Consider the following 11,418-nt stretch of genomic DNA (forward strand, 5'->3'; position numbering starts at 1 on the left):
GTAGAATAAATTATTTTGAAGGTGAGACTTTTAATAATGGCATCCAACCAGGGAAATGTATAACAAATGTGAGGGCAGAACAAAGAGCACAAGAGTTGAGAGAATCCAGAAACAAGTTAAATATTTAAAACTGAAATTCTCATTGTATAAATAAACCATTACATGATTAAACAGAAAATATCTGTTTAAATTTTACTCATTGCAGCAGTTGTGAAATCACTTGCTGTTCTGAAATACCAATGCAAAAAGGCCATTGCCCCATAAGAGAAAGAGTGCACACCTGCACTTTTACATAATAAAATGCACAGAAAACAAGGGCCAAATCCTGCTCACCTTATGCACGCAAGTACCTGGCTGAAGTCAATGGGATTTCTGATGTGGATAAGATACACAGGGCCAAATCGTGTTCATATTTTAATGGTCTTACCGGCTTAAATAATAAAGTTGCAAAGTAAAAAATAATAAACAGGAGTGGTTGGAAGAAATCAAGACTCCCTACTGTCATGGGAGAAGATATGTTTTCAGATAAGCCTTCAAATTTAGTGGGAAATTGAGAAGGCAGAAAGATGCACAAAAGCTGTTCCAGGAGGTAGAAGATGCAGTAGAGAAGATTTATGAGTCAATAGATTATGTAAAGGGGCAGAAAAGGAGGCCAATGGTGGTCTTGTTTACACATGCAAACACACACACATTCTCTCTCCCTCTTGCTTAACCTACATTATCAGTGGTGGCATCATTCAGATGTGTCACTAAATCACAAGATTCACTTATCCCAACCTATAATAATACTTCTTCACATGTATCAGCCACCTTCATCCAAAAGCTCAAGACCTCAAGATTTATAGATTCGCTCTCTATAATCCTAGAGAAAACCTACATTAAATGGAAGTACAAATTAAGCATACATATCAATAAATGGGGGGAGGGATTACAGGGATGTTGTAGTAATCTCCAAAACAAGCATTATAAACTTGGGAAATTCAGTATTAAGGTTAAATTTAAAAGAAATTCTGACATATTAAACTATGGAAATGCAACCAGATAAGGCACCCAACCACTCTTAACTGCTTTGAAGTGGTGTCCTGCAATAGCCATACAGTTATGACAACAGCATTTTCTAGTGTGCGATGCCAGATAAGATTAAACTGAATTTTAAAGACACCTTCACATTTTGCATATGTCTTTCTCCAGCTGTCAGTACAGGAGAAATACCTTCATTACACAAGAGATCAGTTCATCTGCCACGAAAATGAAGCTAATACTGTGACCAGGTTGCATGAGACACAATGTTCAAGGCACACAGCACTACATAGCAATGAGGCTTTCAAAGGGGAAATGAGCCAAGCAGTGACTTGTCCAGTTGAAACTTGATTCCAAATCCAGGACAAGCTGATTTTATTTACCATTTACTCTATATACTCTTGACTTTGCCACAATTCAATAAAAATACATTGCTCAACAAAAATGCAGCAATAGTTAGAGACAGATCAGTAGACTAGAGGAATATTTGCAGAAGGATTTATATAAAAGGAGATCTTAGCCTTCCAGCAGGGGATTGTATGACATTACTTTAACTCGTTTGGTTTGTAAATGCCATGCATTGGAAATGGGGATATCATTACTTTTGGAGGCAGGGAAGGACTTTCCCTATTTAAAATACAAATATATTTAATACAGTTATCTCTTTAGGGCAAGTTTATGATGTTTTAGAGCAACGGTTCTCAACCTTTTTCTTTGAGGCCCCCCCACAACATGCTATAAAAACTCCATGGCCCCCATGTGTCACACCTGTTCTTCTGCATATAAAAGCCAGGGCCAGCATTAGGGGGTAGCAACCAGGGCAATTGCCTGGGGCCTGGTGCCACAGTGGTCCCTGCGAAGCTACATTGCTCAGGCTTTGCCTCAGCCCTGGGTGGCGGGGCTCGGGTCCCTGGGCTTCTGCCCCATACAGTTGAGCTTCTGCTTTCTGCCCTGGACCCTAGTGAGTCTGATTCTGGCCATGCTTGGAAGACCCCCTGAAACCAGCTCGCAGTCCCCCAGGAACCCTAGACCCCTGGTTGAGGACCACTGTTTTAGAGCACAGTGCAGAGCCACGCTGGACCATTTAACAGGAAATCTTCATATGCAATTCTCCCATTTCCTACCCTGCCCCCAAACTTGCATTTCTGGATACGTGACCCCGTCCCTTACATTCCATCCCTCATTGAGCTGTACCCCTGGGGTAGCAGTTATTTGGGGCAGATGTGGGGAAGAGAGAAGTGTGTGCACTGAATCTTGGGCTGTGCAGCTGAGGATACCAACAGGATGGCTTTGTAGGGGCCTTGGAACGAGAAACAAAAAATGCAAAGATACCATGCTTCAAACAACGGCGGATAGCTTCAAAAATGCTAGCCAGGACTGTAAGCAAGGTAGAAATGGCCACTGCTTTGGCAGAGATGTTAAAAAACAGGGTGATGGGATTTTGTGATATATCTCTGGCACATCATAGACCATGAAAATTACAGCCCCATGTAAAGTCTAAAATGGAGAAAATAATAATAAAACAGTTATCTTAATATCTCAGAGTTCAGTGCTTCATCTGTTAATAATCAGGAAACTTATATTCCTCCTGCTGGGTGTGGGCTGCCATTCATAACTGCTTTGTTTGTCCCATCCATCCTTCTCTGGGGTTTCTTATTGCTAGATTTCCCACTCTGCTCTGGATTTCAGCCAACACCCTTTCAAGGGGCTAGGAAGGACATTTTCCACATTGCAGAATGACAACTAGCTGTGCGGGGTTATTAGTCTTCCTTACAGCACACAGGAAGTTTGGTTAGAGGGGATGGAAGGGGTGTTTGTTTTTTGCAACTGTTCGGCAGGTGTCTAGTGTAGGTTTCCTGAGGTAGCAGGGAGTCAGAGTTGCTAAGTTGGGTGGCATATGGCTGGACCCTTGCCATGTATTGCATGACAAGGCAAGACTTCAATGTTCAGTTTCAGAAAGAGGCACTTCACATTTCAATACTTATCCCTTGCATGAGGGAAAGTAAGGTGGAATCTGGGGGGTTTTGGTCCTGATCCCTGGATAGATTTCATAGGAAGGGGCTGGAAGCTGCCTCCTCTTTAGGATTTCTCTGCCTTGATGATAGTTTGTTTGGAAACTGGACTAGGCTCTTCTTGCTGGGTAGTTCATGTGGGTAGGAGCCACTTGGCTGTTCTTCTCCTAGCTTTGGTACATCATACCTAATAAAAGCTTCAGCCTTCACTTTAATCAATCTCTCTGAGTGGTGTTTTGTTTATTGTGATGTTTGGGCCACTGGGAACAGTTAACTTGAACCAGAACACTGCTGTGTTCTTTGTAGAACTTGGTCCATAAGTCATAAGGATGAGCCTGCTCAATGAATTTCATCTTTTTCTCGTTACGATTTTTCTGAGAGCAGCTTAGGTTTTGTTACTAGAAACTATTTGCTCAATCGTTTCTAGGCATGATTCTTAGTCTGTAGTTGGTTGGAGATGAGTACTGGTCAGGCAAAATGTAAAATTCAGGCTGAACTGATTGGTTAGTTTGGACATTGGTCAAGTGGCATATTGTTCCTCTTCCCTCACTGCATGAGTGTAACTCTTAGAATCAGGTTGTGAGTGCAAAAATTCATGTTTATGAGTTTGAAAGTTTACGTTCTGTGAATATTTGCCAGTATTTGCTTAAGGTTTGCTGTTTCTATTAACATTATACATTACTGGGATCAATATAGGAGTAATTAGATGAAAGTCAATGGCATATGACACTATCAACAAAACCCCAACATTTCTGTTAATTAACTATTTGTTCTGGTTAACAAAAACCTTATTTAAAAAAATCTCTTACAAAACAAATACAAGGTATTGAACATAAATTATTTTTAAATGGTCAGGTTTCAAGTAAACAAATTGCACTGGTTTTACCTTTAATATTGTAGCTTCTATGTTATGACTACTGTAATGTGTTGTGTTGCTGTGACCTCTGCTGGCAAAAACACCAATGCACATGTATTTTCACTCTGAGCCAGATCGTTTTTTAATCAGCAAATATAAAAGAAAAAAATACAAGGATTTCTGCTGTACTTTTCTCCAACATATATTTTTTCCCAGGGCTTTCTCCTGTGGATTTAGTTGTTAGACTGATAGGTTTAAGAGTAGCAGCCTTGTTAGTCTGTATCTGCAAAAAGAAAAGGAGTACTTGTGGCACCTTAGAGCCTAACACATTTATTTGAGCATAAGCTTTCATGAGCTACAGGAAAGCTTATGCTCACATACATTTGTTAGTCTCTAAGGTGCCACAAGTACTCCTTTTCTTTTTTGCTAGACTGATGTATTTTTTACCCACACTTGATGACATGCTATCAGAATATAAGTAATAGCTAAGTATTCATTCACTAGTGTTAATTTTAAATTGCCTGTTTATTAGTCTTTTTTATTTTATTATTGCAGTATTAATCCTCCCAGAGTCTGAATTGTCTCTGTCTTGGGGTTGCTAGGCATACTCTTAGGGCACGGATCCTGTATCTAGTACCCCTTCCTGAGAATACAGACCATGCCCAGCACCCTGGAATGAGTCACGGCTAACCTGGTGGCTGAACTTTGTGACTTTGTCCTTACCCATAACTATTTTACATTTGGGGACAATGTATACCTTCAGATCAGCGGCACTGTTATGGGTACCCGCATGGCCCCACAGTATGCCAACATTTTTATGGCTGACTTAGAACAACGCTTCCTCAGCTCTCGTCCCCTAACTCCCCTACTCTACTTGCACTATATTGATGACATCTTCATCATCTGGACCCATGGAAAAGAAGCCCTTGAGGAATTCCACCATGATTTCAACAATTTCCATCCCACCATCAACCTCAGCCTGGTCCAGTTCACACAAGAGATCCACTTCCTGGACACTACAGTGCTAATAAACAATGGTCACATAAACACCACCCTATACCGGAAACCTACTGACCGCTATTCCTACCTATGCCTCCAGCTTTCACCCTGACCACACCACACGATCCATCGTCTACAGCCAAGCTCTGCAATACAACTGCATTTGCTCCAACCCCTCAGACAGAGACAAACACCTACAAGATCTCTATCAAGCATTCTTACAACTACAATACCCACCTGCGGAAGTGAAGAAACAGATTGATAGAGCCAGAAGATTTCCCAGAAGTCACCTACTACAGGACAGGCCTAACAAAGAAAATAACAGAACGCCACTAGCCATCACCTTCAGCCCCCAACTAAAACCCCTCCAATGCATTATTAAGGATCTACAACCTATCCTGAAGGATAACCCAACACTCTCACAAATCTTGGGAGACAGGCCAGTCCTTGCCTACAGACAGCCCCCCAACCTGAAGCAAATACTCACCAGCAACCACACACCACATAACAGAACCACTAACCCAGGAACCTATCCTTGCAAGAAAGCCCGTTGCCAACTGTGCCCACATATCTATTCAGGGGACACCATCACAGGGCCTAATAACATCAGCCACACTATCAGAGGCTCATTCACCTGCACATCCACCAATGTGATATATGCCATCATGTGCCAGCAATGCCCCTCTGCCATGTACATTGGTCAAACTGGACAGTCTCTATGTAAAAGAATAAATGGACGCAAATCAGATGTCAAGAATTATAACATGCATAAACCAGTCAGAAAACACTTCAATCTCTCTGGTCACGCGATTACAGACATGAAAGTTGTGATATTATAACAAAAAAACTTCAAATCCAGACTCCAGCGAGAAAATGTTGAATTGGAATTCATTTGCAAATTGGATACAATTAACTTAGGCTTGAATAGAGACTGGGAGTGACTAAGTCATTATGCAAGGTAACCTATTTCCCCTTGTTTTTTCCTAACCCCCCCCCAGATGTTCTTGTTAAACCCTGGATTTGTGCTGGAAATGGCCCACCTTGATTATCATACGCATTGTAAGGAGAGTGGTCACTTTAGATAAGCTATTACCAGCAGGAGAGTGGGGTGGGAGGAGGTATTTTTTCATGCTTTGTGTGTATATAAAAAGATCTTCTACACTTTCCACAGTATGCATCCGATGAAGTGAGCTGTAGCTCACAAAAGCTTATGCTCAAATAAATTGGTTAGTCTCTAAGGTGCCACAAGTACTCCTCTTCTTTTTCCCAATAAAATTGTTTGCACCTTTGGACTTCGGGTATTGTTGCTCTCTGTTCATGCGAGAAGGACCAGGGAAGTAAGTGGGTGAAGGAATAAGCCCCTTACAAAAATAATAAGCCCTGTACACATTTCCCTTCCTCAGTGTCCTCAACATTCCAGAGAATTCTTTGGGTTGGACTCAGAGTTGTCTGAGGCCATGCAGGGTCTTTCCGTTCACAGTGTTTGGCTTTGGTTTTGAAACATGGCGCTTTCCTCCCTCCAGCTACCTCCTGTACCTTGGCAGGTCCATCCCTCTGCCCTTTCCTGAACAAACTTCCTGTGTGGTTCTCTGAGTCTTCCCCTTAGGAGTCCTTTTCTATCCTCTTGCTTTGGTACCTGTCTCTTTGTCCTGCTTGAAGAATTTTTGCCCCTAGTCCCCTGGTGAGGGAAGATGGAGAAAGCTGGTTTTCCCTAGGATGCAGTTACTCTTTTTCATTCTCCCCAGGTAAGGCCTATGTAGGTGCTGATAGTACTTAACAAAAGACTATTGTCAGCTCTGTATCACTACACCTTGGCATTTCAGTCCAGCATGGAAGCAAGGAGATCACGGAGAGGGTAACTAGCCCACACGTTCAAAAGGGAGTTTTCAGCTTGGTAAAGATACAAAGGGAGTTCGCAATCTTACAAAGAATTCATAAATTTTATAGACAGATTCTCAAATTATCACAGCATGCTTCAAAGAGTTTACAATCTAGTTTAAGACAAGATGTAATCAATGAGTTTAACAAACAGTAGTAAGAGAGAGAGAGAGAGGAAAAGGGTAACAATAATAAAAAGGTATGTGTTCATAGGCTAGCATAGGTGTTCATAGGCTAATTCAGCAAAATATGTAAGGATGTGCTTTACTTTAAACAAATAAGTAGTCTCATTGAAGTCAGTGGAACTACTCATTCCTTACAGTGAAGCACGTTTACATGCTTTGCTGGATTAGGCATAAGGCTGGATTCACAAAGCTACGGAGGCACCTTAATCTCCCACTGTGATCCATATAATTCCCATCGAACCCAGTAGGCATTGAAACATGTGAAGAGAAGAGACAGGACTTCAGCCACCTAACTAGCCCAGCTTCTCTGTATATCATTATGTTGCAATACAAAGCTTTATTATTCCAGGACCTTCCAGGGCTAGAAGAATTGTTGTTTACCTTATCTGGTTGAGACTCTTTCCCATTTCAGTGGTGTAAAGTAATGGTGTTTGATCATTTGTTACTAGCTTAGCCCCTTTTGTAGACACAGAATTGGTGAGGAACTGATTCTGATTTCTGTAAGGGGTGAATGCCACAGATGTACCTAGAAAGTTAGATAATCCATAAGTATTAGCAGAATAGCTCTGGTGAATAACTTTCAGCCTACAAGGTGTTTCAAAACTTTTTGCTTTCCGTATTTGGATTTTGGCATTTGAGATTTGTGAACGGTCATGTAGGTCACATGGAAATGTTTCTGCATTATGATTAGATAATGGAAACTTTTTGAAGCATAAAACAATGGACACTTTTGTTATGAATTTTTGGATGAATAAACATGATTCCAGTACACAGAAGATACATTTGGATCTTCTACACTTTCCACAGTATGCATCCGATGAAGTGAGCTGTAGCTCACGAAAGCTTATGCTCAAATAAATTGGTTAGTCTCTAAGGTGCCACAAGTACTCTTTTTCTTTTTGCGAATACAGACTAACACGGCTGTTACTCTGAAACCTGTCATTTGGATACTTGTGAATCATGAGCACTATGATGCCATGAACTTGTCATTTTTATTTGGGAAAATATTTGAAAAATCATTTTTATAAGATTGAATCAGCTGTAGAATAAATATTATGTTTTGAGTTCTGATGGGTTTTAAGATATTTCAGTTTAAACCATCACTGAATATTGTCTTTCCTGCATCTCTCACTAGTATAATTGTGGGAAGAAATTCTATACTTTGGAGAAGGAAAGAAACAGTTTTCTGGCTTTTTTTTTTTAAGAGGTTGTTGGAAGCTGCACAGACTTTTAAAACAGTATAAGTAATCCCAGCAGAGATGGACAGAGTATAGATGAGGCAATCAAAGGTGCATAATAAATGTAATTTATCACAAGGCTCTGTAACTTATTAAAATGAACATCAACCCATCGGAGATACAAATGGATTTAGGTTGAAAAATCAGCCACTGAATTCTATAGGAGCAGTTAGGCCAATGCTGATCACTTTTGAAAATCCACCTTTATTGCACTATTGAAATAACGACACTTCTTAAATCACAATTGCCTATGAAGTTAACTGTTTTAGCTGATCCCAGTGAAGAATACATAAAAAAAGAAAACTGAAGACAGGGGCAAAAGAAAACCTCTGATATGGCACATTTTTGTGTGCAATACTTAAAGCAGATATTAATCCACCACGTTCTATCACTGTCCTATTCTGAGATGCTGCAGGTCTCCATTGATCTCCATTTCAACTACATGGAAGGAAATTCTGCTGCAGTATCTGAGCTTTGTTTTTCAGATTTTCAGGGCAAGAAGGGTGCAGATTGTTTATGTATGGGTCACTATATACAGCTGTTCTCCAGACTAATGGCTGGCTGACCTTTATTACTACACTGAACTCTTGCTGTTAAATGCCAAATATTTCTCTGTTGTTGACATTCACCTAAAATCCTCTCTCATAACATAAATGCAAGCAAACATGTCTCAGTAAAACATCATTCTGCAAGGATGATGGAGCCACAACTCTGAGGAGAGCTTTCCACTCACCCTCCTCCGATAGGATCTGCAAATTGTGCCTTTCACTCTTTACACATTGATTAAGGAAAGGAACAACGCTGTCCCTGGACACTGACATGGGTTTTTCACACACACCTGTTATTTCAACCACTCTATCCCTAATTAGTTACCAACAACCCCTCTGAATAAGTTTATTTAGAGAGGTTTCAGAGTAGCAGCCGTGTTAGTCTGTATCCACAAACAGAAAAGGAGGACTTGTGGTACCTTAGAGACTAACCAATTTATTTGAGCATAAGCTTTCGTGATGAAGTGAGCTGTAGCTCACGAAAGCTTATGCTCAAATAAATTGGTTAGTCTCTAAGGTGCCACAAGTCCTCCTTTTCTTTTATTTAGAGAGTTATTTAAACTGGCCCAAATCCTCTCTCCTGCACAAAGTCCATGTAAACAAACTTGGCACAGAGTTCTATGGGGATCCAGGAGGACGAAGTCCTTCTCCCAAGCTGTGGAGTGCAGGCAGAGCTGCTCTGCAACTGCTAGATGAGGACATAGGTTGTAATAATCCCATCTGCTACAGTCAGCTCCCCTCCCCTAGTCCATCTTGCACAGAATCGCATCTATGGGCTTACTACAGAGAGTGTAGTGCTAGCAACAGGGAATATAATAACCCTTTATGTAAACTCCCTGCATAAGAATTGCCTCAGTTCTGCTGGCTGTGGTTAACATCAGGCTTAGATGGGTTCTTGGGGTAACCTTTGACTATTCAGGACTATATTGTGCCTGGCTTTGTACTGGTGTGCAGTTGCGCATTCAGAGGCTGAGCACAGACTCACTGGGGCATGGAGGAATGGCTCACGGCTTGGACTACCAGGGATACTAACCTCCCCAAGGGGATCAGGGAGAGGGAGGGTGACTCTATCTCTCTGCTCTGGTCTGCAGAGCAGGGTTGGCTCAGTTGAGAGCACAAGCTGCATCTTTTCAAAGGAAGGTGGAGCTACTCCTCCAACATGGGCAGTTCTGGATTCCGAGTGAAGTTCTGAGGCAGCCAGAATTCCTTCCGGTGTCCCTCTCATGGTGCAGCCCCTTCACAGACCCCAAAACGCAGCAAGTGGCTTAAACCCCACAGGCTGGGCCTTAAGCTGCAGAATGGTCCTGAGTTATACACAACAGAATATTGTAGGGAACATCTGATATTTAGTATATAGTGTAGCAATGAATCCTAATATTCATGTTTCTCATAAGCTAATGCGGTGGAAGTATGACACTGAATCAGTGTTCTTCTCTTACAAACCTGAGGACTCAGTCATGGCTTAGACATCAGCCCTGAGCAAGAGGCAGTCTCAGAAGCAGCCCAAGAAGCAATGACTCTGAGAGTTACCATCTGCTCTGCAATTTCCCCCTGCTGCACTGGGCAAAGTACCCCTGTTCTTCAGTGCCGGTGTACTATGGGCGGCATGCCTGCACCTCATCCCACCCTATCCACTCCTGCAACTCACATGGGATGCAGAATGTATGCTCTCCTCGAGGCTGCTCTCATCCCCTACATGTTATGGCTTGTTCCTGCTACCTGGATTATGGGTACTGGGGCATAGAATCATAGAATATCAGGGTTGGAAGGGACCTCAGGTCCAACCCCCTGCTCAAAGCAAGACCAATCCCCGATTTTTGCCCCAGATCCCAAATGGCCTCCTCAAGGATTGAACTCACAACCCTGGGTTTAGCAGGCCAATGCTCAAACCACTGAGCTATCCCTCCCCATCCCTAGCTGTGCAAGCCAGCTCACAATCTGACCCTATGGCCAGATCTACACTATAAACTTACATTGGTATAACTACCTCGCTCAGACATGTGAAAAATCCACATCCCTGAGCGATGCAGTTATACTGACCTAACTGCCAGTGTTGACACCACTATGTTAACTGGAAGGCTTCTCTGGCAGACATAGTTACCACCTCTCACAGAGGTGAATTAACTACGCTGATGGGAGAAGCTCTCCCATAGGCTTAATAGAGTCTTCACTGAAGCACTGTAGCAGCATTGTAAAGTATATGTTTCTTAATATAGTTACAGATATTATTGGCAAATGCATGATTTTTTTTCCTACTCAGTGGACATTAACTAGACTAAGGAATGCACCTATAAACACTGGTGAGGGGTCCACAGAAATAGCTGGAGAAAATAAAATATTCATAGAAATGTTAAAATGTGTTTGCTCAGGGATCTTTTTACAGCCTTCAGTCCAGTTAGCAGAGATCAGGCTTACAGCCCAGGAAATAATATTAACCCACTACTACTGCCAGATGGACTAGGTACCTCTACACCCCATTCTTGTCCATCACCAGCAAACTGAAGTAGCAGATAAAAACAATAATGCCTTGCATTCTTATAGAACGTTACATCCCAAATTGTTCTTTAGACTCAGGATCATCTTTCTTACTGTATCCTAAGGAAATACTATCTATCATGGGTACTCTTGTGGGCGTCATTACCTTAGTATCCAAACATCTGTCTTTCATGTACCTATTGACCC

Source organism: Lepidochelys olivacea, assembly GCF_965140295.1.
Source record: "Lepidochelys olivacea isolate rLepOli2 genome assembly, chromosome: 5".
NCBI lineage: Eukaryota > Metazoa > Chordata > Testudines > Cheloniidae > Lepidochelys > Lepidochelys olivacea.